The 7,864-nt window shown below is 48.0% G+C and overlaps 1 long non-coding RNA gene across 1 annotated transcript; it reads right to left on the bottom strand.

The window, feature by feature from the left end:
• Positions 1-1,109: 1,109 nt before the first annotated feature.
• LOC310661152 lies at positions 1,110-5,394 on the bottom strand. Its single transcript, XR_014503785.1, has 3 exons — positions 4,720-5,394; positions 1,704-1,779; positions 1,110-1,329 (listed from the first exon to the last, which is right to left on the bottom strand). It is a non-coding gene; the product is annotated as an uncharacterized lncRNA (long non-coding RNA).
• Positions 5,395-7,864: the final 2,470 nt, after the last annotated feature.

Genomic DNA, 7,864 nt, shown 5'->3' with positions numbered 1-7,864 from the left:
TTGTTTTTTATATTATATTTTGGAAATGTACACCCAGGTTTTTTTGGGGGGGGGCGGGGGCTCCAAAGAAAGTGGGGCCCGAAGCTATAGCTTGTTTAAAGGTAAGAAGAAGAAGGAGTTTGGATTTGATATCCCGCCTTCAATCCCTTTAAGGAGTCTCAAAGCGGCTAACATTCTCCTTTCCCTTCCTCCCCCACAACAAACACTCTGTGAGGTGAGTGGGGCTGAGAGACTTCAGAGAAGTGTGACTGGCCCAAGGTCACCCAGCAGCTGCATGTGGAGGAGCGGAGACGCGAACCCGGTTCCCCAGATTACGAGACTACCGCTCTTAACCACTACACCACACTGGCTCTCAGGTAAAGGTAAAGGGACCCCTGACCATTAGGTCCAGCCGCAGACGACTCTGGGGTTGCGGTGCTCATCTCACTTTATTGGCCGAGGGAGCTGGCGAACAGCTTCCGGGTCATGTGGCCAGCATGACTAAGCCGCTTCTGGCGAACCAGAGCAGCACACGGAAACGCCGTTTACCTTCCCGCTGGATCGGTACCTATTTATCTACTTGCACTTTGACGTGCTTTCGAACTGCTAGGTGGGCAGGAGCAGGGACTGAGCAACGGGAGCTCACCCTGTCGCGGGGATTCGAACCGCCGATCTTCTGATCGGCAAGTCCTAGGCTCTGTGGTTTAACCCACAGCACCACCCATGAGCTTATATGTAAATCCAGCACTGGATGCAAAGCATGTTGCTGGTGGACTCAGAGAACAGCCACCCCATTGTTTAGACCTCCTTAAGAATTTGTTGCTCCCACCTTCAAGACTCTTGCTCTTCTCATCACCTCTGCCTATGCGCTGCAGGCCACTTTCCACTGCCCCAGATGGCCACCGGCTTTGCGCATGAGCCAAGAATCAGGGTGGCTTCCAACCCACCTTAAACTGCTGCTGGCTCCTGACCTCCAAGAGCCCTTTTCTCGCAAAGTTCCCGTTGCAAAATTCGTAGCCGTTGAGTCACCTCAGTGAGCTCACCTCTCCAAGTGGACTTGGTGCGACATCATCACAATGGCATTCCCGTGCCTTCGAAGGTGGAAAAAATGTCAGAGAGGCCAAGGACTCTCAGGAATTCAGCCTTGAATGTATTCCATGGAAGTAGTGCCAAAAACAGAGAAAGAAATTCTTCATGGTGGCTCATTTGTTTCCTGAAGGAGAAGCTTGATTCTGAACCAGGTGAAATTTCGGTCTGATTCAATAAGCGAATTCTCATGGAGCTGAGATTTCACTTGAAGTTTCATTGAGTAGTTGTAATGGGCCATAGCAGTCAATAGCCCTACAATAGCTATGTTCTACCTCCACTGCTGGGACGCCAGTGGCGCTGTGGGTTAAACCACAGAGCCTAGGGCTTGCCGATCAGAAGGTTGGCGGTTCGAATCCCTGCGAAGGGGTGAGCTCCCATTCCTCAGTTCCTGCTCCTGCCAACCTAGCAGTTTGAAAACACGTCAAAGTGCAAGTAGATAAATAGGTACCGCTCCGGCAGGAAGGTAAACGGCATTTCCGTGCGCTGCTCTGGTTCACCAGAAACGGCTTAGTCATGCTGGCCACATGACCCGGAAGCTGTACGCCGGCTCCCTCGGCCAATAAAGCAAGATGAACACCACAACCCCAGAGTCGTTTGCGACTGGACCTAATGGTCAGGGGTCCCTTTACCTTTACCTTTACCTTTACCTTCAGTGTTGGAGACACTATGCTTCGGAATACCAGTTGCTGGAAATCACAAGTGGGGAGAGCGCTGTAAATAAATAAATAAATAAATAAATAATAAATGTTTTAATTCATACCCTGCCCTTCCCAGTTCAAAAACCGGGCTCAGGGTGGCTAACAACAAATTTAAAACACTTAATTATAAAAGCAGCATAAAATACGGTATAAAAACATGAATAACAATAAAATTCAAAAATCAATTAGATAATCCCCAGGGCTAGCTGGCTGAATTGGTCCTACCTGGGCCAGCGAGGAGGCCAGGGGAGAATTAGCTGTGGAGTCTCAGAGCGGGTGAAGGGGAGGGGGAGGGAAGAGAAGAGAAGAGAAATTAAAGATCAGGCTGAATTCAAATTAAAGGCCAGGGGGAATAGCTCTGTCTTACGGGCCCGACAGAGGAGGTTAAATCCTGCAGGGCCCTGGTCTCGTGGGACAGAGCATTCCACCAGGTTGGAGCCATCACTGAAAAGGCCCTGGCCCTGGTGGAGGATAGTCTGACTTTCTTAGGGCCCAGGACCTCTAAACTATGGTTATTCATGGACCTTAATGTCCGCTGTGGGGCAGACCAGGAGAGGCGATCCCATAAATACGAGGACCCTAAGCTGTTGTGCTCATGTCCTGCATGTGCGTTTCCCATTGGGGCATCTGGTTGGCCAATAATGAGAACAAGATGCTCAACACCACAGGCTTTGGTTTGATCCAGCAGCTGGTTTCGTCTTCTCAACCCATTTTTGCTTAAGAGCATCTAGTTGTGAAGATCCTGGTCTCACTAAGATTGCAGATGTGTGTCTTCCACTCGCTCCAGATGGTTGGACCTAAACCAATGGATTCTAATTGCAAGAAAGGAGATTCCCATTAAACATCAGGAAGAACATTCTAATGGGAAGTTGGTCAAGAGTGGAATGGACTTTCTTAGAAGGTCATGGAGGGGAGAGACTTCATCAGAGAAGGCCACCCTCCGGCCCTAGGAGTCCTCATAAGGGAGCTGGTCTTGTGAAGAACTGTGAGGGGAGAGACATCGTCAGGCAAGGCCTTCTTCCACCTGCCTTGCTCCATCCTCTAGTCTCTGCTTCTCAATTTGTATTGTATTATTTTATGTACTGTGGCTTGCTGTTGTTTTGCTGATTATAGTTTAGAAATTATTCATTGGAACTGCTGAGTGGACTTCTGTTTAACTTTTATATGTTGATATTATTATTTTATACTATTCTAATGATTGTTGAATGTTAATTTTTGATGTAGGTTGCTTATTTTAAAGTTTTGTTTTATTATCACATTTTTGTATTGCAGTACAGTGGGTTGCAAACGTGATCTGTGCGGAATGCACGTTCGCAATCTGCAGCGGCGCATCTGCACACGCGCAGGTTGCAATTCGGTGCTTCTGTGCATGCGCAAAGCGTGATTTAGCGCTTCTGCGCATGTGCGACCGCCGAAACCCGGAAGTAACACGTTCCGGTACTTCTGGGTTTCGGCAGTCCGCAACCCAAAAAAATGCAGCCTGAACACGAGGTAGGACTGTAGATTTTTATAAGATGTACATTTTTTGTTTCTTCAGCTTGTGAACCACCTTGAGTATTGTAAGATAGAAAGACGGTATACAAATTAAAAATGATGATGATGATGGAGGTTTTGAAGCAGAAGTTGGATGTTCATCTGCCAGGGATTGTTGAGCTGTGATTCTTACATTGCAAGGGGTGGAACTAGACATAGCTGTCAACTTACAGATTTGAAAGTAAGGGACCAGCAGCCTCGAAAATAAGGGATCAGCAGCCAAAATAAGGGATTTTCCAGGCACAGGTATGTTCAACTTCTGAGCCCCTCTGAGCCAAAGGCAGAAAGCCTAGCCAGCAGCCAAATGAAGCCTCATCAATAAGGGACAGCAGCGGGGCATGGCACTGGGATAAGGGACTGTCCCGCCAAATAAGGGACACTTGACAGCTATGGAACTAGGTGAACTTTCCAACTCTACTATTCTATGATTCTGACAGTTGCGTAGCTACTGTACAAAAGGCAAGAGGCATAGCTGTTGCACACAGCAAGCACCTGCATGCTCTAAAATCTCACAAGGCACAAGAGTCTCTGGAGTGAGCTGGCTTTGCCACATCTTTACAAGCTTGGAAGGTAGGCATCCCAACTCGTTGGGACATCTCTGTCGCTTCCGTGCCGTTCTGAACCAGTCTTTGCCCTGATCTCAGGCTCCTTAAATCAGCCTTTCTCAACCTGTGGGTCCCCCAGATGTTGTTGAACTACAACTCCCATCAGCCCTAGCTAGCAAGGGCAGAGCTCAGGGATGATGGGAGTTGTAGTCCAACAACATCTGGGGACCCACAGGTTGAGAACCGCTGCCTTAAATGGAGACAGCCATTTCTAGCCTCATCTTTCCTGCCACCTACCCTGAGCGTAGTGGCTGCTGCGACTCCTCACCTGTTGCTGAGCCTGTAAATCTTCTCTGGCTCAATAAATATCTCCTCCTTATTCTTGTGGTTTGGGTGGGAGCCAAGACACTGGCTGTCAGCAACTTCCCCCAAATTTCAGAAGGGAGACATTCCCAACCCTACCTGGAGATTGCTGGGATTGAACCTGGAACGTTCTTCATTCGAGGCAGACGTTCTGCGCCTGAGCTACGGACCTTTCCCTAGCAACCTGTTGAGCTTCCAGGTTGATAGCCCTGATCAGTTGTGGCAGTTCTTAATCTCTCAGCCTGGCCTTTTGAGAAGCCTTCGCAGTGCTGAGCAACAGAGGCTCCCTGCTCTGCTGAAAGTCTCTCTCTCTCTTTCTCTCTCTGTCATACACATTAAAAGAAATGATAATCATAACTTCTGGCTTGCCCTGCATGGAAAAAAAAAACCCTTCACGATCCTACAGCTGTTCTCACTCTGGCATTTATAATTTTATTACTCAAATATGAGCTTTTGTTCACCGTCCAAGCGTAATGAAAACATAATATTTCAATATAAAAATCCCCATTTACCTTTCAAGCCGCTTTCCTGTCCAACAACGTTCCCTAGCAATTTGTGTCCAAGCTGGGTCTCTCTCCCATTATTCATGCCTTCCCTGGGCTCGTTCACATTAATAGGTGCTAATTCTCCCTCTGTGACATCATCAGGGGTTCCCACGGCAACCAGCTGTGATGTCACAAACACAAGACAATGGCCCCTGGCGAAGAAGGGGAAGCCTGCGGGGAGAATGAGTAATGATGCTGCAGCTGGAACGGCCCATCAGCAAAAATATCTCTGGGCCCAAAAGAGTACCCACAAGTTGACGTCATGTGATCGTTTCTCAGCAGGCAAAGCCTGGGGTTGGATGGATGGATGGGGTGTAGACTTAACGCTGTTGCATTGGGGATTTGCTGGTGAATAATACGATGCTTGGTGATGAGCGTTTCATCAGGCTACATCCGCATGGCTGTGGTCTCAGCACGCCTCTCAATACCCATTTTACTGGGAACTGCAGGTGGGGAGAAGGTTTCTCAGCTCTGGTTCTGCTTGTGGACCTCCCACAAACTTCCGGCCGGCCGCTATGAGGACAGCATGTTGGATTAGATGGGCCTGTAGTGGTGGCTTTTGATGCACTAACTCCAGCCTCAGTCCACTCCTTGTGAAAGTCCCCGACACGTTCGAATGGTCTTTTCCTGACAATCCTCTCCAGGCTGCTTGTGCACCTTTTTCTTCCACGCTTTCCCCTTCCGCATAACTTTCCATTAATGTGCTTCGATACAGCACTTTGGGAACAGCACTTTGGGAACTTTGTGCCTTTGAGAGGCACAAATACAAGATGGGTGACACCTGGCTTGAGAGCAGTACATGTGAAAAGGATCTAGGAGTCTTGGTTGACCACAAACTTGACATGAGCCAACAGTGTGACGCGGCAGCTAAAAGAGCCAATGCAATTCTGGGCTGCATCAATAGGAGTATAGCATCTAGATCAAGGGAAGTAATAGTGCCACTGTATTCTGCTCTGGTCAGACCTCACCTGGAGTGCTGTGTCCAGTTCTGGGCACCACAGTTCAAGAAGGACACTGACAAACTGGAACGTGTCCAGAGGAGGGCAACCAAAATGGTCAAAGGCCTGGAAACGATGCCTTATGAGGAACGGCTAAGGGAGCTGGGCATGTTTAGCCTGGAGAAGAGGAGGTTAAGGGGTGATATGATAGCCATGTTCAAATATATAAAAGGATGTCACATAGAGGAGGGAGAAAGGTTGTTTTCTGCTGCTCCAGAGAAGCGGACACGGAGCAATGGATCCAAACTACAAGAAAGAAGATTCCACCTAAACATTAGGAAGAACTTCCTGACAGTAAGAGCTGTTCGACAGTGGACTTTGCTGCAAAGGAGTGTGGTGGAGTCTCCTTCTTTGGAGGTCTTTAAGCAGAGGCTTGACAACCATATGTCAGGACTGCTCTGATGGTGTTTCCTGCTTGGCAGGGGGTTGGACTCGATGGCCCTTGTGGGCTCTTCCAACTCTATGATTCTATGATTCTGCAATTACCTTTTGAGGCTTTCCCTCCTTATGGAGGTTCTCAGCGATGGCTTTCTGCACAACTGTCAGGTCAGCAGCCTTCCCCATGATTGTGCTTCCTACGGAACCAGACTGAGAGACCATTTCAAGGCTCAGGAACCCTTTGCAGGTGTTATGGATTGAACAGCTACTGCACCTTTTCACAATATTCTAATTTTCTGAGATTGTTAATTTGGGGGTTTCATCAGCTGTACGCCATAATATCACAATTATAACAAATAAAGGCTTGACATAACTCGCTTTGCATGTCATGAGTCTATCTCATATATTAGTTTCACCTTCTAAGTTGAATTACTGAAATAAATGAACTTGTCCACGATATTCTAATTTTTCGAGTTTCACCTGTATTAACCTTCATCAACACAGATTGAAATTAGTGATGACCACCGATTTGGCTACGCGCCAAGTAAGGCTTTCCAAACACCAGGAATGTATTGGAGATGGCATAATAATAATAATAATAATAATAATAATAATAATAATAATAATACATTTTTATTTATACCCTGCCCTTCCCAGTTCAGGAAACCGGGCTCAGGGCAGCTAACAACAAATTCAAAACACTTGGGAAAGCAGGGTGCAAATATTAAATCGCACCAGTCACAACTCTTGCTTACAGGGCTTCCTGGGTCCCTGTTGGCTTGGTACTTTCGTTGACCCTCTCCCAGCATCAAAAATACCCACTGCAGTTCAACAAGGTCAGCCGTACAGCCCATCATCTCCTTTGGCACTCTTGCAGCTTTCCAAGAAGGGGGATTCAAGGGCGGGGCTTTATCAGAACACAACAGCAACAAAGCCTATCTCTATCCCGTCACTCACGGCACAGGCGTCTATCTTTAGACTCGCTGATAGCGCCTTTTCTCACAGCAGGGAGAGGCGAGAGGCTGTTGTCTCAGAGGCTTAACACACCCAGCCTTGGCCTCAGCTGACACTCTCTGTTTGGCCATATGGAAAAACGAGGAGGGATATTGAAGTGAGAAAGGACATAAGGACATGAAAGGAGCCTGCCGGGCCAATGGCCCTCCCAATCTAGTATCCTGTTCTCACAGTGGCCAGAGAGATGCTTGGCCAATCCCAATCTAGTATCCTGTTCTCACAGTGGCCAGAGAGATGCTTGGGGAAAATCTGCAAGCAGGATTCAAGCACAGGAGCCTTCTCCCCTTCTACAGTTGCCAGCAACTGGTATTCATTTCTGACTCTGACTCTGCAGGCAGAGCATAAACATCAGACTTATTATTATTAATAATACCTCTCCGTGGCGATCACACAGGGTCCCCGGACGTTTCACCATCTATTGATCCCTGTGCCACCACTTTATTTCTCGCTGCCACCACCCAAGCCCTACCTGGTACAATACTGAGTCCTTTTGTTGTTGTTTAGTCATTCAGTCGTGTCCGCCTCTTTGTGACCCCTGGACCAGAGCACGCCAGGCACTCCTGTCTTCCACTGCCTCCCGCAGTTTGGTCAAACTCATGCTGCTAGCTTCGAGAACACTGTCCAACCATCTCGTCCTCTGTCGTCCCCTTCTCCTTGTGCCCTCCATCTTTCCCAACATCAGGGTCTTTTCCAGGGAGTCTTCTCTTCTCATGAGGTGGCCA

Source organism: Podarcis tiliguerta, assembly GCF_965153285.1.
Source record: "Podarcis tiliguerta genome assembly, chromosome: 12".
In the NCBI taxonomy this organism is placed as follows: domain Eukaryota; kingdom Metazoa; phylum Chordata; class Lepidosauria; order Squamata; family Lacertidae; genus Podarcis; species Podarcis tiliguerta.
The sequence above is the reverse complement of the archived record's forward strand: the minus strand, read 5'-3'. Positions and strand labels throughout refer to the sequence as shown.